This window comes from Macaca fascicularis, chromosome 8 (genome assembly GCF_037993035.2).
Source record: "Macaca fascicularis isolate 582-1 chromosome 8, T2T-MFA8v1.1".
Classification (NCBI taxonomy): Eukaryota; Metazoa; Chordata; class Mammalia; order Primates; family Cercopithecidae; genus Macaca; species Macaca fascicularis.
This window is the reverse complement of record NC_088382.1, coordinates 127,073,725-127,094,167: the sequence shown is the minus strand read 5'-3', so window position 1 is coordinate 127,094,167 and position 20,443 is coordinate 127,073,725. Positions and strand designations below refer to the sequence as shown.

The 20,443-nt window shown below is 39.3% G+C and overlaps 1 long non-coding RNA gene across 3 annotated transcripts in view; it reads left to right on the top strand.

Annotated features, from left to right (window-relative positions):
• Window positions 1–20,443, top strand: part of LOC107126522 (uncharacterized) — a 560,621-nt gene that overhangs the window by 82,524 nt on the left and 457,654 nt on the right. For all 3 annotated transcript variants that reach the window (XR_012416604.1, XR_012416603.1, XR_010577462.2), the window contains one exon: window positions 1,784–2,036. This is a non-coding gene — a long non-coding RNA (uncharacterized lncRNA). The remainder of the gene's footprint in view (window positions 1–1,783; window positions 2,037–20,443) is intronic.

Here is a 20,443-nt window from a genome sequence, read left to right as displayed (position 1 = left end):
TGGACTTTAGTGTGAACCACAAGTTCACTGCCATGGCTGTGAGAATCCAGAGAACAAAGACAGTGTTTCCTTCTGTTTTGAATGCTGTGGTCCATGGCTTAAGTTCTGGTTCATGGCAGATTCTCCATACACACTTATTTTCAATTGAGAAGCTTAGGTTCAGAATGTTAAGAACAATCCAGATCAAGCCAGCTGTATTCTGAAACAATGTTGTTTTCCTCAAGCCATCACTTTCTCTGAGTTAGAAACTTTACTTGATCAATAATGACTTTTCTGAAAGCCATAATTCCAGAACCCCATAAGTTGACTTTCAAGGCTGCTAGGCACTGCACATCTGTCACTTCTCTTTGACAATCTACAAGGTGCGACTGCAGCATCTGTAGAGAATGGATTAATAATGCTGTCCTGTTTTGTGTGAGAATCCCCAAGGTGGAACGGGAGGCTCAATACAGAGTCTGAACATGCTTAGCATGCTGGCTGGAATTAAACACCTCATTTGAAAACCAAGACACACAAAGAAGAAAATGGAACAAATCCCTGGCTTTCAATTGCATTGCAAATAGGACAGAGTGAGGCTTAAGTGTGGAATTCTGCCTAGATTGTTCTGAATCTAAATGGTTCATCTCTTGCAGAAGAGTGTTGGGTTATTTCAATGTTTGAGACCAGGTAAAAATGTTGAGTATATAGGCTACTTTTCCTTACATTCAACCATTTTATTCACTCATTTGGTGTGGATGCCCATTGTGTGCTGCAGATGAAACAGAGAAAAAGACAAAACAAATTTCCTATCCTCATGGAGCTTACATTCTGGTGATAGAGACAGACAATGAATAAATGGACAAATAAATTCATAATGCCATCACTGAATAACAATAACTCACAGTAAGATTGATATGGTGGTACCATAATGCCTGACACCAGACATGATGAGTGACAGTGACAGAAAATGATCAGGGATGGTATTTTTGAGGAAGGACCCTTTGGGTAGAGACATGAATGAAGTGAGGATGGGGACCATATGGAGATATCTAGGGGAAAGGCTCCTGGCAGAAAAAAGAGAATATTTAAGGGCTCTGAGGTGGGAATGAACTTGGCATTCTGGGAAATAGCAATCAAATTGGTGAGACTGCATAGAAATGAATGGGGAGACAGTGATGGGGAATAGAATGAGAGAGTAGAAGTGGGCAGCTCGTGAAAGGCCTATTTGCTGGGATTTTGGATTTTGTTCCAGGTGTGGATGAAAAGGCAATGGAGGATCTAAAAGAGAGGGGGAAATAAGATCTGATTTACATGTTTAAAAATTACACTGCGTGGCCAGGCGCGGTGGCTCACGCCTGTAATCCCAGCACTTTGGGAGGCTGAGGGGGGTGGATCACCTGAGGTCAGGAGCTCAAGACCAACCTGGTCAATATGGTGAAACCCCTCTCTACTAAAAATACAAAAAATTAGCTGGGCAATGGGGGGGGATGTCTGAAATCCCAGCTACTCAGGAGGCTGAGGCAGGAGAATCACTTGAACCAGGGAGGTGGAGGTTGCGGTGAGCCAAGATCGCACCATTACATGCCAGCCTGGGTGACAGAGCAAAACTCCATCTCAAAAAAAAAAAAAAAAAAAAAAAATTACACTGCATGACAGGCAGAATAATATTCCTTCAAAAATGCCCATGCCCTAATCTCTGGAACTGTGAATGCATCACATTACATGTCAAAGGGGAATGAAACTTTCAGATGGAAGTAAGGTTGCTAATCAGCTAGTCTTAAAGAGATTGTTTTGGATTTTGCAGGTGCTCCCAATGCAATCACAAAGATCCTTAAAAGTGGAAGAAGGTGGGAGAGGTCAGAGTGATATGAGGAGAACTCAGTCCACCATTACTGGCTTTGAAGATGGAAGAACGGGGCTATGAGCCCTGGAGTGTGGGCAGCCTGCAGAAGCTGGGGCAGGGATTCCACACTGGCACCTCTAGAAAATAATGCAGCCAACCAGTCCTTAGGCTTTCGCCCAGTGAGAGTCAAGTTGGACTTCTGACCTACAAAAAAGTAAGATGATGAATTTATATTGTTTAAACCACAAAGTTTGTGGCAGTTTGTTACAGGAGCAATAAAATATTAATACACTGTAGCCTCTGTGTGGGGGATGAACTGTACCATCTAAAAGTAAAGGGAGTACAATTAGGTTGTTCCTAATTGAATTTAGAATTTGGGGAAAATGGTCTAGAGAATAGGGACAACAGTGAAGGTGGTGGGAAGTGGTCAGATTTGGGATACATTTTCAAGCTGACAAAAAAATTGTCTTGCATAATTCCCAGAATTTTGGTCTAAGCCATTGAGTTTGATGAACTAGATGAGTAGTAGTGCATTTACTGACATGGGAAAGACAGGGGAGCTATGGTTTAGAGGAGAAAAGAAAGAATTCTGTTTTAGAAATTAGTTTGAGATCTTTTTCAGATACGCAAGTGGAGACGTTGATTAGGCAACGGGATAAATGATCCTGAAGCTCAGGAGATGGGTCAGGACTAGAAATATAAATTTAGTATGGCAAAGTTACAAAATGGGAGAGGCTTTTGCCCTAGATATTATGATGCCACCCTCAAAACCCCACTACTTATACTTGAAATGCTATGTGAGAAGAAAGAATGATTTTGGATTTCTGAAGCCCTTATTATTTGCTGTCTTACAGTTACTAAGCTGATAATCTAACTAATCCCCCAAACTGTTTAATCACTTTATATTCAACAAAATTTGAATTTCCAAAATTGCTCAAATTAAATCCAGAGAACAGTAGTATCTAGCTTATTTTGTTGCAGATTTAGGGACATAGTCATGAATATTTCCTGATGATGTGTTCTTATCTAAACTTGCTGGGGCAAATTGGGTGACAAAAACAACTGTGGTTTCAGTGGGTGCAGCCTTTATCTGTGGTTGAAAATGGCTCGTCATTTGGAACAGCCTGATGAAGAAAGAGAGGGGAGGATGTACCACTTCCCTTTGAGGGCATGAATCTGCAGGTGCACACATTTCTTCCACTAATTTCCTCTGGCTCAAAAATAATATATAGTCCCATTGAAGATTTTTGTTTTTGTTGTTGTTTGTTTTGTTTTTGTCTGGATGGCCGTCTGTGCAGCTGAGATTTTGGGGTTCAATTACTAATGAACAAAGAGAAAGTAGATGTTGGAGACAATAGTAATTCTGTCCCAGTCAGTTCCTTTGGCTACCCTAGTAATCTTATGTATCCTTCTTTTTGCCCTTAGAACACACTTACCCTTCCTCAAGGGTCGCATGCCAGGTACTACATCCAACTCAAAGCCCAGATCTGCAGGTGACGCATAGACTTTCACTAGAACTAGGTGTGGCTGCTTGTAGTTCAGGGAACTATAACCTAAAAAACTAGTTATTTGACTTCTACCCAGTGTAAAACAGCAGAGTAGGAGCTGTATAGTTGCCATTAAAACACACAAACAAAAGTCAAAAAGCCTCCAAGTTAGAAAGAAGGGTCTGAAGAGGCAGCACTCACTTTATAACAATGATCAAGTGCTCATGTACAGGAATACCAAAGGCTCCTGTACAAGGTCTGCCAGAGCTGCCGTAACAAAATACTACAAACTGTCTGGCTTCAACAACATAACTTAACTTTCTCACAGTTCTGGAGGCTAGAAGTCTACAATCCCAGTGGCAGCAGGTGTGGCCTCTGCTTGGTACCTGCTCGCTGTGTCCTCCTGTGGTTTTTCCTCTGTGCACGGCCCTAATGTCTCTCCCTCTTCTAATAAGGAGACCAGACGCTTTGGATTAGGACCTACCCTAGTGGCCTCATTTTAACTTATCCACCTCTTTCAGGGCCTTATCTCCAAATACAGAGTCCCATTCTGAGATACTAGGGGTTAAAGCTTCCACATAGGAATTTGGCGGAGGGTGAGGAGAACAATTCAGCCCATAACAACTCCTTTCCTTAGCAATGGAGTAAATCCCTTCTTTAGCTCACCTGGCATCCCTGTCGTTATTCTCTGGGCAGAACTTTCGGAATTCGTGTCTGTGTCTGCTCTAGGACCCAGATCATAGAGCATCAAGTGAGGTCAGAGAGTTTCTTGCCTCAGGCATAAAAGTTGAGGGGGCACAAAAAGACTTGATAATAAAAAAAAAAATTTAATGATATATTTTAAACAAACAAAATGAATGTAAAGGATCTATAAATCTATGGTGAACAATATAACACTGTTTAATAAAGATAGGATTGTATTGATGATTTTCCTTTTTGTCTCAGGATCTGATATGACTTCTATGGCACTGCTATAGATCATGTTAGTATTAAAAATTTTGCTATTTTGTTCATCCATGATGTTTTGTACTGATTCTGATTCTATATTGTATTAAAATAGTATTTTGATTACGGACTGTTTTTGCACTACTATAAATTTTGTACTTGAGGCCAGGGCCTTAACTTGCCTTACTCTCATCTCTTGCTCCCTCCTCCTCCAACCCTTTGCTTCTCCCTCTGGAAATTTTTTCATGTCCATCCCCCCTTCATTACATCTAAAGTGGACACAGGAGAGGATATCCTTCCTGGTGACCAAACCACATTATGTTGGTGCAAGTTCAAAGACCTATAGGTGTTTTAGGTGTGTAGCAACATCAGGCTTTGGTCAGCTAGGTTTCCCATTCATTCAGTATATATATAATTTCCTTAAAAACCTAGTCAATTTATGGTCTATTTATTTCTAATCAATTCTATAGGTCAGTAATAACAGCCAATGGTCTCATCCAACATACTTCTTAAGCATGAATATTTCAATCTTTTATTTTCTGTCCTCTGTGTGCTGCCTATTTTCACTCTGACCTTTTTTTTTTTTTTTTTTTTGAAGGTAGCTGAGGTCATTTAAAAATATATTTGGTTGGGAAGAAAAGATCTTAAGTCCAATTTGTGCCTCCGTGCTCTGTGTCTGGCAGAGAGCGCTTACTGGGAAGTACTTGAGCAAAGCCTAGCCTATAGGCTTTTCTCCAGCTAAGGCTGCTTCTTCAGAATACCCAGAAGAGAGAAGCTATTAACTTTCCAACCCTGTAGGGTTCCAACTGTCGAGACCCTTCCCTACCCCACCCCACCCCCAAAAGTAAAAGAAAAAAAAAAAAACATGCCTACCAAAATGCAACTGAATTTCCTTCCATCTCTACTTTTAAGTAGGCTGACTCTAGCTGGGATTCAGCCCATTCTTACAGGACTTTGCTAAAAATGATAAGAAGCGGTCAACAATACCCTGCACTGATATTCTGAAAAAATTCAACACATTCCTAAAGTGGGCTCAGTTAGCACGGGTTCTGATGTCCAGGTTATCACAGGAGACATTGTGATAAGCAGAATAATAACCCCTACCACACTTGCCCAAAGATGTCCATGCCCTAATCACCAGAACCTGTGAATATATACCTTATGTGGCAAAGAGGAATTAAGGTAGCAGATGCAATTAAGGTTAACCATCAGCTGACTTTAAGATCAAATGGTTGACTTTATCCTGGACTATCTAAGTGGATGCATCAAAATTTCATTGATTATTAAAGGTAGTTGAAAGAGGCAAAAGAAGAGGTCAAAGTGATTTGTAGTGAGAAGGATTTGACCTGCTCTTGCTGGCTTTGCAGATGGAGAAGGGGGCCCTGATCAAAGAAATGCAGGCATCCCTAGAAGCTGGAAAAAAGAAGGAAATAAGTCTCTCCTAGAGCCTGCTGAACAGAGCTTAGCCATGATAACAACTTAATCTTTAGTTCCATAAGAGCCATGTAGGGTTTCTGACCTCCAGAACTGTAAGGTAATAAATTTCATTGGTTTAAGCCATTAAATTTGTGGTAGTGTTATAGAACAGCCATAGGAAATGAAAGAAGCATTTTTTATCAAATGTTTTGCAATTCAATTTTTAGCCTGAATTTTTTTTGTCCTTGCCACTCACTGCCTAATCATTAAGCCAGTGTCATATTTGTTCAGTTGTGTTATGCCGTTATTCCACTATAAGTACCAGATTCTATTCATTAGTACATTGTTTCATAGCTCTGACAAGACCCAAAATAACTCTGGCTTAAGCAAGATAGACCATGAATCTATTTTACGTAAGTCTGAAGAGAAGCAGACCAGGGTTGTTCCAAGGGTTGGTAATTCGACCTCTCTCTTGTTCCTCTGACATCCCTAAGTATTGCTTCCATCCATGTGGCTGAAGAAGATTCATCATCATATTTTAGTTACTGGAATGAAGAATTAGGAAGCGAAGGGCACACACCTTCCCTTTAGGGCAATAACTTGGAAGCTGCACACATCACACTTGCATTCCATTGGCCTGAAATTAGTCACATGCTGTATTTAGCTGCAAGGGAAGACACCATGTGTAACTTCTAATTTGGTGGCCATATGCTGAACTAAAGGCCTATTCCTAAAAGGAGGTGAATGGAGATATCAATGCCTGCTACATACAGGAGGTAACAATTTCATTGTTCAAAGATAAAATGTATTTCAATATTCACCCCAAGATAGGAAAAACACTTATCCCAGCAAAGTGACTTTAAAATTCTTCCCATGGACACTGGAGTGGAATGGGGTCATCACAGAATCAGCATTCTTGCAAGAATGTTTTAGGTATAGAATGTTCAAGTAAGAGACTGAGGGTTGCAATGGTTCATTGGCAAATGAGTGTTGAAATCAAGCAAAACTCTCATGTAAGGCTAAGATTTAGTGGAAACCTTTTACATCAAAAGTGGATATCCCAGAGTAGATTTGGAGATAGGAGAACAACATGGAAAATATGAAGGAAGCTCTAGATAAGACCAGCCTAGAGGCTCTTTTCTTAGCCATTATCATCAAGAGTTACCATCAATCCTCCTGGTGAGGAGAAACCAGAGACTCTTGCCAGAATCTATTGTGTATTGTTTTTAGATTGATGTTTAAATCTGGAGACTAAATTGTAGATTTTTTTTTTTCATTTTCAACAAATCCTTTGGTCATCTTCATGAAAATCTTGAGTTAAATACCAACGTGGGTGTTGTCACACAAAGATATTTAGAGGAATTAGATCATGCAGTTAGATATCAGATTCAGGAGCCCTGAGCGGGAAAACTCAGGTAGGCTCTCTATTCTGGAATTCCAACAAAATGTGTTACTTGGGGAGCTTAACCTTTGTAAATCTCTAAACAGTATTGAAGTGTCCTGGCAGTTTAGGTCACTGTGCTTTCTCACCCACTGACGTTCTGACATTTGTGCTAAATATCATTGGTTATTTGCTCACTATCCTATGAAATATCAACAATTCAAAAACATCTCAATGTCTGAAAACTTCGAACTTTGGTGATCCTCTTGGCTGATGTCCTTATGCTTTAGCTGAGGTAGGAAACTGGTTCTCAGAGAATAAATGAGTTTACATGCTAAATGGTTTGTTATTGACGGAGTCACATTTGGAGTTTCAGCCCTGATAGCTACTCTACTATTCTGCATGTTATGCTTTTCTGTTTGATTTTCCCCTTATTTCTATTTTTAATAACCTAAATAATATATGTGTTTATTATTTCTTAAACTATTACATTAGAGAGAAAGTACTGTATCTTTACTATATCTACTAGTAATAATTTGCACTGCTAATTTTAGTTCTTTACTCCTGTTGTCATGAATAATCCTTTATGAGTTGAGTATTCATGTCCTTTAATATCCATGTTTGTGTGTACTTTTCATAGAACACATATAGTATTACTTGTAGGTTTTTCTTTACTAGGTAAGAGGTATCATACTATACCTATTGCCCTACAATTTACTTTTACTCTACATGTTTTTATGATGTTTACATATTGATACACAGATCCAAATCTTTCCTTTCAATTAATGTATGATATTCCATAATCCAAATAGACCACATCTTATTTCTCTATTTTATTTAGTCATTTCTCTTTTGATATACATTTCATTTGCTTTCAGTATTCACTATTAAAGCTAATTACATTTATGCATTCAACATTCAATATTTTTTAATCACTCAAAAAAAAAAAAAAAAGAAAAGAAAAAAGCACAAACCAGTAAAGCCTGAAAGGTCATAGCCTGTCATTTGGAATTATGGCCTGTGGAAGATAAAGATTTAGATTTCAATTATTTAATTTTACAGTAAACATGTTAGAAGTCCTAGAGCCATAGATTAATAGAATTAAAATAAATTAAAAGAAATATCAGCAATCCCCAGGTTTATCTTTTTTCTTTCAAGGAATTGATGTGAAGAATTTAATGATTTCACACCTATATTACAAAATGACAATTGATGGTTTGTGCTCTCTATCTTTGTTACACGGACCACCTTCCTTGCCATCTTTCATGTTAGAATTCTTTGAGACATCCTTAGCTTCTTCCCTCCCCCAGCCTGTCCTCCTTTTTTCATTTATGGCACCCCGAGACATCTTCAGAGACCCATATATGATCTAAATTTCTCTCTTCCACCTTGGTCCACTCAGAACCACTGCTCTATAATGTAAACCATTAGTCTATAACATAGGCTTTATAATGGTAAAAACCAATTTCCCTTTCACTTGCCCATGACTACTCTACAATGGCACTGTTTTCTCTTCAAATGTTGCCTCAGAATTATCAACATAATAATTGATAATCATTATTATCAATAATAATATTGATCTTTCTCCACACTGCCCTATAAGAATTTAAATTAACAAGTCAGATGGGACCTATTTGTCATCATCACTATGAAACTGGCTGTTTCTAGGCCACACACTCGTGGTTCCCTGCAGATAGTGATTTGTATATATCACTTAGTTGTTACAGTTGCTTCATTTTTATCATCTGGCATCTCCTGCTTCATGTACTCTACCCATCCCCAGGACCCAGTTCAATTCCTCCCTTTCCCTGAAGCCTGCCCCAACTATTCCTGTCCATAGTGCCCTCTTTTCTCTTCATTCCTGTGGTACTTACCTTATATTGCTGTATAAATAACACACCTCTTGCTTTTCTCCCAGATGCTCTAAAGATAAAGGCCATGACCTTCACTTGCCCTCTCTTCTGCACATCTACCATAGTACTGAGAACCTAATGTAATCCTGCGTCTCATTGTGTGAGTGAGCAACTATTGGGTGGAAAAGGCACTAAGGAAGTATAAAGCCTTATATATGGAATGTTTGCAAAAAACTGAGATGTTAATTTGTCAACAGTACCAGAATCTGGCCAATAACTTGGCATTTTGAAAAATGCACTATTTTAAATAATTTATTTTCTTCAAAATAAATGTAATATTTGTTCATTATAGACTTTTTGGAAAATACAAAAAGAAAATAAAAATGATTTCTAATTCCAGCACTCAGAGATAACTTCTAAGGGTATTCAGTTTTTTCATTTCCCCCCTCAAGTTATTCATCTCTGTTTATTTGCTTATTTATAGGATAATCCAGAAGAATCAGAAAATGCAGTTTTATATTTTGCTTTTTACAATTAATATCACAATTTTTTTCATTTAATGGTCGATAAAAAGGCTTTTTAATGGCTACATAATATTCTATTACTTGAGCCGTTTCATAATTTCTCCAATCACCTATAATGGAACATTTAGGTATTTCCAGTTTTTCACTATTACAAATAAATAAGCTAAAAATTATTGAGTATTTACTATGAGCCAAGCATTCTGCTGAGTCCTTTATCTTTAGTGGCAGTTAAATATCCATAACAATCCTTTGGAGATGGTGCTTTGATTATACCCGTTTTTCAGATGAACAAGCTTACTGTAGAGATTAGGTCCCTCATCCAAGTTCATGGCTGTTAAGTGATAAAGCCAGAATTCTCACTCAGAAGACTTGGCACAGGAATCTGTGCTAATTAGTATACGTACAATCATGAGAAATTCTTCTAATACAGAATTCTTTGTCCACATCTCTAACACTTTCCAGTGAAAAAAATAGTAACAGTGTAAGTACTGAATCAAAGGGTGTTAAGAAACCTTCTATTATCAAATTGCTCTTTTCCAAAAAATTATGTTGATTTATACTCAATAAATGTAGTATAGGGGCCTGCTCCCTTTCCCTGAGAGAGACATCCTTAGTTAAGTCATACATGTCAACGTATAACCTTGTATTCTAACAACAGTACTTTAACATCAATCACATTCTATTTGCTTATTTATAATTTAGTGTATTTTGTTATACTATGAAATCTTTGGGAGCAAGACTGAGTCTTGTATTTCTTTTAATTCGCAATGCCTACCACTGTGCCAGATATACAGCAAACTCTCAGCATGACCTCTGTTTTTTGTTTTCTTTTGTTTTGCTTTAATTTAATCTTAAGTTCTGGGATACATGTGTAGGATGGGCAGGTTTGTTTCATAGGTAAACGTGTGCCATGGTGGTTTGCTGCACCTATCAACCAATCACCTAGGTATTAAGCCCAGCGTGCGTTGGCCATTTATCCTGATGTTCTCCCCCAAATCCCCGCCTCCAACAGGCCCCAGTGTGTGTTGTTCCCCTCCCTGTGTCATGTGAAACATATGACATAATTGTTCAGCTCCCACTTATAAGTGAGAACATTTGGTAGTTGGTTTTCTGTTCCTGTGTTAGTTTGCTGAGGATAATGGCTTTCAGCTTCATCCATGTCCCTGCAAAGGACATGATTATGTTCCTTTTTATGACTGCATAGTATTCCATGGTGTATAGGTATTTGGGTTGGTTCTATATCTTTGCTATTGTGAATAGTGATGCAGTGAACATTTGTGTGCATGCATCTTTATAATAGAATGATTTATATTTCTTTGGGTATATACCCAGTAATGGAATTGCTCAGTCAAATGGTATTTCTGGTTCTAGGTCTTTGATGAATTGCCATATTATCTTCCACAATGGCTGAACGAATTTACATTCCCACCAGCAGTGTAAAGCATTTATTTTTCTCCATAGCCTTGCCAGCATCTGTTTTGTCTTGACTTTTTAATAGTAGCCATTCTGACTGATGTGAGATGGTATCTCATTGTGGTGTTGATTTGCATTTCTCTAATGATTAGTGATGTTGAACTGTTTTTCATATGTTTGTTGGCTACATAAATGTCTTCTTTTGAAAATGTTTGTTCATATCCTTTGCCCACTTTTTAATGGTGTTGTTTGTTTTTTCTTGTAAATTTGTTTAAGTTTCTTGTAGATTCTGGATATTAGACCTTTGTCAGATGGATGGATTGCAAAAATTTTTACTCATTCTATAGGTTGTCTGTTTACTTTGATGATAGTTTCTTTTGCTGTGCAGAAGCTCCTTAGTTTAATTAGATCCCATTTGTCAATTTTTGCTTTTGTTGTCATTGCTTTTGATGTTTTCGTCATGAAATCTTTGCCTATGCCTATGTGCTGAATGATATTGCCTAGATTTTCTTCCAGGGTTTGTATAGTTTTAGGGTTTACATTTAAGTCTTTAATCCATCTTGAGTTAATTTTTGTATAAGGTATAAGGAAGGGGTCCAGTTTCAGTTTTCTGCATATGGCTAGCCAGTTTTCCAAGCACTATTTATTAAATAGAGAATCCTTTCTCGCTGCTTGTTTTTGTAAGGTTTGTCGAAGACCAGATAGTTGTAGATGTACGGTCTTATTTCTTGGGTCTCTATTCTGTTCCATTGGTCTGTGTGTCTATTTTTATATCAGTACCATGCTGTTTTGGTTATGGTAGCCTTATGGCTTGAAGTCAGGTTGCACGATGCCTCCACCTTTGTTCTTTTTATTTAGGATTGTTTTGGCTATCCGGGCTCCTTTTTTCTTCTATATGAATTTTAAAGTAGATTTTTTTTCTAATTTTGTGAAGAATGTTGATATGGTTTGGCTTTGTCCCAACCCAAATCTCATCTTGAATTGTAACTCCCACAATTCCCATGTGTTGTGGGAGGAACCTGGTGGGAGGTGATTGAATTATGGGGACAGGTCTTTCCTGCACAGTTCTTGTGATAGTGAATAAGTCTCATGAGATCTGATGGTTTTAAAAATGGAAATTTCCCTGCACAAGCTGTCCTTTTGTCTGCCACCATATGAGACATGCCTTTCACCTTCAACCATGACTGTGAGGTCTCCCCAGCTACATAGAACTGTGAGTCCAATAAATCTCTTTCTTTTGTAAATTGCCCAGCCTTGGGTATGTAATTTTTAGCAGCATGAAAACAAACAAATACAGTAAATTGGTACTAGTAGAGTGGGACATAGCTGAAAAGATACCTAAAAATGTGGAAGCAACTTTGGAACCAGGTAACAGGAAGAGATCGCAACAATTTGGAAGCCTCAGAGGAAGACAGGATAATATGGGAATGTTTGGAACCCCCTAGAGACTTGTTGAATGTCTTTCACCAAAATGCTGATGATGATATAAAATCCAGGCCGAGTTACTTATAGAGCCAATTCGTTATTCCCAAATGCACGTTAAGCTTTCCTCCCTCCCAACTTGCTTTTCTGATATTAGTCTCCCTCCTAGAATTTCCTTGCACATTCATTTCTAGCCAGCCCTATTTTAACCATTATGAAGATGGAGGTCATGTGCCAAGCTCCCTGAGAAACTTTCTGTGAACTAGCATTTATTTTGTATAGGCTCTGCATTTGCTTGTTTCAATGTAATTGTTTCCTACATGTTCCTGTGTTCCATTTTGAAGGTGCGTATCTTGTGGTACTAAATATCTTTTTAAATTAAAAAAAAAAATCCAGGCCAAAGTGGTCTCAGATGGAAATGAAGAACTTGTTGGGAACTGGAGCAAAGATGTCTCTTGCTATGTTTTAGCGAAGAGACCAGCAGCACTTTGCTCTGCCCTAGAGATTTATGGAAACTTGAACTTGAGTGAGATGATTTGGGGTATCTGGCAGAAGAAATTTTTAAGCAGTTAAGCATTCAAGATGTGACTTGAGTGCTGTTAAAGGCATTTAGTTTTATAATGGAAGCAGAGCATAAAAGTTCAGAAAATTTGCAGCCTGACAATGTGACAGAAAAGACAATCCAATTTTCTGAGGAGAAATTCAAACCAGCTGCAGATATTTGCATAAGTAATGAGGATTCAAATGTTAATCCCTAAGACAATGGGAAAAATGTCTCCAGGACATATCAGAGGTCTTCACAGCAGTCCCTCCCATCACAGGCCAGGAGACATAGGAGGAAAAAATAATTTGGGGGTCAGGACCAGGGTCCCCATGCTGTTTGCAGCCTAGAGACTTGGTGCCCTGAATCCCAGCCACTCTGCCCATGACTGAAGGAGACCAACATAGAGCTCAGCCCGTGGCTTCAGAGGGTGCAAGCCCCAAGCCTTGGCAGCTTCCACATAGAGTTGAGTCTGCAAGTACACTTAAGTCAAGAACTGGGGTTTAGGAACCTCTGCCTAGATTTAAGAGGATGTAAGGGAATGCCTAGAAGTCCAGGAAGAAGTTTTTGCTGCAGGGGCAGGGCCCTCATGGAGAACCTCTGCTAGGGCAGTGTGGAAGGGAAATGTGGGGTTGGAGCCCCCACACAGAGTCCCTACTGGAACACTACCTAGTGGAGCTATGAGAAGAGGTCCACTGTCCTCCGGACCCCAGAATGGTAACTGTGCACCTGGAAAAGCCACAGACAGCACCAACCCATGAAAGCATCCAGGGAGGAGGCTATATCCTGAAAAACCACAGTGACAGAGCTGTGAAACACCATGGGAACCCACCTCTTGGATCAGCATGATTCAGATGTAAGACATGGAATCAAAGGAGATCATTTGGGAACTTTAAGATTTGACTGCCCTGCTGGGTTTCAGACTTACATGGGGCCTGTAACCCCTTGTTTTGGCCAATTCTCCCACTTGGAATGGCTGTGTTTACCCAATGCCTGTGTCCCTGTTGTATCTAGGAAGTAACCAACTTGCTTTTGATTTTACAGGCTCATAGGCAGAAGGGACTTGCCTTGTCTCAGATAAGAGTTTGGACTGTTAACTTTTGAGTTAATGCTGAAATGAGTTAAGACCTTGGGGGACTGTTGAGAAGGCATGATTGGTTTGGAAATGTGAGTATATGAGAGTTGGGAGGGGCCGGAAGCTAAATGATATGGTTTGGCTGTGTCCCCACCCAAATCTCATCTTGAATTGTAACTCCCACAATTCCCATGTCTTTATCAACATTGTGAAAATAAACTAATACAAATGTCAACGGTAGTTTAATGGGAATGGCATTGAATCTATAAATTATTTTGGCAGTATGGCCATTTTAATGATATGTATACTTTCTATCAATGAGCATGGAATGTTTTTCCATTTGTCGTGTCACCTCTGATTTCTTTGAGCAGTGGTTTATAGTTTTTCTTGTAGAGATCTTTTACTTCTCTTGTTAGCTGTATTCCTAGGTATTTTATTCTCTTTGTAGCAATTGTGAATGAAAGTTCATTCATGATTTGGTGCTCTGCTTGTCTATTGTTGGTGTATAGGAATGCTTGTGTTTTTGCACATTGATTTTTTATCCTGAGACTTTGCTAAAGTTGCTTATCAGCTTAAGAAGCTTTTGGGATGAGACGATGAGGTTTTCTAGATATAGGATCATGAATCTGCAAACAGAGACAGTTTGACCTGGTGTCTCCCTATTTGAATATGCTTTATTTTTTTCCCTTGTCTGATTGCCCTGGCCAGAACTTCCAAAACTATGTTGAATAGGAGTAGTGATAGAGGGCATCCTTGTCTTGTGCCGGTTCTTAAGGGGAATGCTTCCAGCTTTTGCCCATTCGGTATAATATTGGCTATGCATTTGTCATAAATGGCTCTTATTATTTTAAGATATGTTCCATCAATACCTAGTTTGTTGAGTGTTTTTAACATGAAGGGATGTTGAATTTTATTATAGGCCTTTTCTGTGTCTATAGAGATAATCATGTGGTTTTTGTCTTCAGTTCTGTTTACATGATAAGTTACATTTATTCATTTGTGTATGTTGAACCAATCTTGTATCCCAGGGATGAAGCCAGCTTGATTGTAGTGGATAAGCTTTTTGATGTGTTGCTGGATTCCATTTTCCGGTATTTTATTGAGGATTTTTGCTTCAATGTTCATCAGGGATATTGGCCTGAAGTGTTTTTTTGTTGTTGTTGTATCTCTGCCAGGTTTTGGTATCAGGATGATGTTGGACTCATAAAATGAGTTAGGGAGAAGTTTCTCTCTTTCAATTGTTTGGAATAGTTTCAGAAGAAATGGTATCAGCTCCTCTTTGTACCTCTGGTAGAATTTGGCTGTGAATCCATCTAGTCCTGGGCTTTTTTGGGTTGGTAGGGTATTAATTAGTGCTTCAATTTCAGAACTTGTTATTGGTCTATTCAGGGATTCAGCTTCTTCCTGATTTAGTCTTGGGAGGGTGTATGTGTCCAGGAATTTATCCATTTCTTCTAGATTTTCTAGTTTGTTTGCACAGAGGTGTTTATATTTATTCTCTGATGGTTGTTTATATTTCTCTGGGGGTAAGTGGTCATTTTTTATTGTGTCTGTTTGATTCTTCTTCTCTCTTTTCTTCTTTATTAGTCTAGCTGGTGGTCTGTTTTATTTTTTCAAAAAACCAGTTCTTGGATTCATTCTTGTTTTTTTTTTTTTTTTTTAGATTTTTTTTCTGTCTCTGTCTCCTTGCATTCCACTCTGATCTTGGCTATTTCTTGTCTTCTGCTAGCTTTGGGCTTTGTTTGCTTTTGGTTCTCTCATTCTTTTAGCTGTGATGTTAGGGTGTCGATTTGAGATCTTTCTAGCTTTTTGATGTGGGCATTTAGTGCTATAAATTATCCTCTTAACACAGCTTTAGCTGTATCACAGAGATTCTGTTGGTTGTCTCTTTTTTTTTCTTACTGGTTTCAAAGAACTCCTTGATTTCTGCCTTAATTTCATTATTTACCCAGAGGTCATTCAGGAGCAGGTTGCTCAATTTTCATGTAGTTGTGTGGTTTTGAGTCAGCTTCTTTATCTTGAGTTCTAATTCAATTGTACTGTGGTCTGAGAGACTGTTGTGATATCAGTTCTTTTGCATTTGCTGAGGAGTGATTTATTTCCAAATATGTTATCAGTTTTAGAGTAAGTGCTATGTAGTGCTGAGAAGAATGTATATTCTATTGTTTTGGGGTGAAGAGTTATGTAGATATCTATCAGGTTCACTTGACTCAGATCTGAGTTCAAGTACAGAATATCTTTGTTAATTTTCTGTCTCACTGATCTGTTTAATATTGACAGTGGGGTGTTAAAGTCTCCCACCATTATTGTGTAGGACTCTAAGTCTCTTTGCAGGCATCTAAGAACTTGTTTTATGAATCTGGGTGCTCTTGTATTGGGAACATATATATTTAGGATAGTTAGCTCTTCTTCTTGAATTGACCTGTTTACCATTAGGTAATGCCCTTCTTTGTCTTTTTTGATCTTTATTGGTTTAAAGTCCGTTTTGTCAAAGACTAGGATTGCAACCCCTGCTTTTTTTGTTTTCCATTTCCTTGGTAAATATTTTTCCATCCTTTTATTTTGAGTTTAGGTGTGTCTTTACATGTGAGATTGGTCTCTTGAATACAGCATGCTGATGGATCTTGACTCTTTATCCAGCTTGTCATTCTGTGTCTTTTAATTGGGGCACTTAGCACATTTATATTTAAGGTTAATATTGTTATGTGTGAATTTGATCCTGTCATCATGATGCTAGCTGGTTATTTTGGAGACTTGTTGATGTAGTTGCTTCATAGTATCATTGGTCTTTGTACTTCAGTGTGTTTTTGCACTGGCTGGCAATGGTTTTTCTATTCCATATTTAGTGTTTCCTTCAGGAGCTCTTGCAAGGCAGACCTGGTGGTGATAAACTCCCTCAGCATTTGCTTGTCTGAAGAGGGTTTTTTTTCTCCTTCACTTTTGAGGCTTAGTTTGGCCAGTTATAAAATTCTGGTTTGGAAATCCTTTTCTTTAAGAATGTTGAATATTGGCCCCCAATCTCTTCTTCCTTGTAGAGTTTCTGCTGGGAGGTCTGTTGTTAGTCTTATGGGATTCCCTTTGTAGGTAGCATGGTCTTTTCTCCGGCTGCCCTTAACATTTTTTTTCTTCATTTTGACCTTCGAGAATCTGATGATTATGTGTCTTGGGGTTGTTCTTCTCATGGAATATGTTACTGGCATTCTCTGGATTTCCTGAATTTGAATCTTGGCCTGTCTTATTAGGTTGGGAAAGTTCTCCGGGATGATATCCTGAAGTACGTTTTCCAGCTTGGTTCCATTCTCCCTGTCTCTTTCAGGTGCCCAAATCAGTTGTAGATTTGGTCTTTATGCATAATGCCGTAGTCCTCAGAGGTGTCGTTCATTCCTTTTCATTTTTTTTCTCTAATGTTGTCTACCTGTCTTATTTCAACAAGATAGTCTTCAAGCACTGAAATCCTTTCCTCTGCTTGGTCAATTCAACTATTGATACTTGTGGTTGCATTGTGAAGTTCTTGTGCTGTGTCATTTATGTTCCTCTCTAAACTGGTTATTCTGGTTAACAGCTTGTGTATTGTTTTATCGTGGTTCTTAGCTTCTTTGCAAGGAGTTAGAACATATTCCTTTAGCTTACTGAAGTTTGTTATTACCCACCTTCGGGATCCTACTTCTGTCAATTCATCCATCTCAGCCTTCACTTAGTTCTGTGCCCTTTCTGGAGAGGTGTTGTGATCATTTGAAGGAGGATAGGCACTCTGCCTTTTTGAGTTTTCAGCAGTTTTTCATTGATTCTTTCTCACCTTGTGAGTTTATCTAGCTTCAATCTTTGAGGCTGCTGACCTTCGGATGGGGTTTTCGTGAAAATGGTTTTGTTGATGCTGTTGTTGTTATATTCTATTTGTTTGTTTTTAACAGTCAGGTCCCTCTTCTGTAGGGCTGCTATGATTTGCTGGGGGTCCACTCCAGACCCTATTTGCCTGGGCCTTTCCCATACCTGGAGGTGTCACCAGTGGAGAGTGCAGAATAGCAAAGATAGCTGTCTGCTCCTTCCTCTGGGATCTCTGTCCCAGAGGGACACCGACCTGCTGCCTACGGGAATATTCCTGTATAAGGTGTCTTATGACCCCTGCTGGGGAGTCTCACCCAGTCAGGAGGCACAGGATCTGGGACCCATTTAACAAAGGACTCTGGCTGCCCCTTGGCAGAGAAGGTGTGCTGCACTGGAGGGTGTGCTGTACTGGGGGGAATCCCACTTGTCTAGACTGCCCGGATTCCTCAGAGCCCACAGGGGAAAAGTTAAGTCTGCTGATCCATGGAGACCATGACTGCTCCTCCCCACAGGCGCTCAGTCCCAGGAAGATCAGAGTTCTGTCTCTAAATCCCTGGCTAGATTTGCTGAAATTTCCACAGGGAGGCTCTACCCAGTGAGGAGGGATGGGTCAGGGTCCAGCCTAAAGAGGCAGTCTGCCCATGATCTGCCATAGCCACTGTGCTGTGGGGAATTACTCCTGGGTCCGAACCATTCATTCTCCCCAACACTGGCAGGGCAAATATGGCAGACTGAAGCTGCAGTGATGTCTGCCAACCTTCCGCCAGAAGCTCAGTCATCTTAGGCAGCAGCAGTGAGGATTGTTGCCTCTCTTCCACCCCAGGAGCTCAGTTGTCTTAGGGAGCATGCAGCTGCAGTGATGATGGTTGCCCTTCCCCTTGGGAACTCAGTAGTCTTAGACAGTCTCCAGCCATGTGGCCACTGAGAATCTGCACAGCTCTGTGCTTGGGACGCAAGGCCCTGGTGGCATGGCCTCACAAGGGGGATCTTCTGATCCAAGGGTTACACAGATTCCTGGAAAAATTGTGGTTCCCTGGGTGGGGTAGCACAATCACTCACCACTTCCCTTGGCTGGGGATGGGAGTTCCCCTTGCCTTGTGTGACTCCCAGGTAGGCCAATGCACCATCCTGCTTTTCCTCTCCGTGGATTGCATCAACTGCATAGTCAGTCCCAGTGAGAGAACCTGGGTACCTCAGTTGCTGGTGCAGAATTCACTTGTCGGCTTCCTTCTTCTCCGTGGGAGCCTCTGACTGCAGCTGTTTCTAGTCAACCATCTTGGCCCCTCTTCAGCCTCTTTTTTTTAAAAGCACTATGATGTACAGTTTCAGGTGCTAGTTTGCCATACACAATTACATGTCACTTCGCTTTCCTCTCCATTCCCCACATTTCCATATTATGGAGCTTCAGCTGTAAACTTTCTGATCCCCTACTCACCCTCTGTGTGCCCTCCCTACCTTGTTCTTTCTCACAACCTAATTCCCAGCTCTCCAAATACATATCAAATACTATCTCCACCGTGAAGTCTTTGCTTTTACCATCTTCCCCTCCAGGGCTAAACTGTCTCCTTCCTAACCCTCCTAAAGGATTGACTGTTTATAATATACATATTATGACGGTAGATTTTGTACTATTTCACTACATAATTTCTTTATTGAATCTTTAATAATCTTAAAGCCGTTTTATTCCTTATACTTATTTTTTCTTCCCTTCTCACCCTAAACTTATTTTAAGACTGGGCACTTGTCCCTGTTCTCTAAGCTTTATGGAGATGGCTCACTAGAAGCACTCAAAAGTTTCTCAAGCATTCAGGGATGGGCCAACAAATTATCCTGTTTCCAGGCATCTGTCTGAGTGGAGCTGTGTGTCTTCAGCCATCATGATATTTTGAAAGAAAGTTCAAGGATCATTGATTTTTCTCATATCATCCTACAAAAAGAACTGTTTGGTTTCTGTTCCCCACCTCCATCACAGTTCTAACTGAGGCTTTCAGAATCCTATGGGTGAGTTCAGAACATCTTGCCATGGGAATGGTTTAGGGAGCTTGTAATTAACTGGTTTTCCTGGCAATCTATAGGACTCTTGATCACTACTATCTTTGATCAACATAAATTACTGAATTTCCCATAGTTGAAAAAAATACTGCCAGATAATGAAAGCTTGTTTCAGTTGCATGCCCCAGTCCTCCAGTGAGGCTGATATATTTGGTTATCCCATCAGTTTCCATTGCAGTTCATCTAAATGTTATTTTTAGCATAGTTTGAGTTTTACAGATGACCATATGTTTTTTTCTTCTTGGTATCAACACAGATTTTTTAAATAAGAATCCTTTGGCATATTAATATGCCCTAATAAATCAAGTACATATGTTTTAAAACCACACACAGAAATATTCCATTTGCCATTAAATGTGTTGATACAGCTGATCTTTTGTAATATTTTTCTATTTTTTCTGTAATATTTGTCGTTTTTTCTGTTGATCTTTTATAATTTTCTGTTTTTGCCTTTTGAGGTCTGCACTTAGGGAAATTATTTAATGCAGAACTTGTGAACTCTGGAGGTTGGTAGGTACAACAATCAGCAGAAGTGGGCTAGAGGATTTAAAATTAGAGAGAAGAAGGAAAGGAGAATCTGAAGCCTGGGTACTTCTGGTTTATGACAATCTTAGCATAGTGGAAATGAAAGAAGCAAGGGCAGCCCTAGTAGTGAGGGGCTGAGTACTAGACGAGCCAAAAATGAAA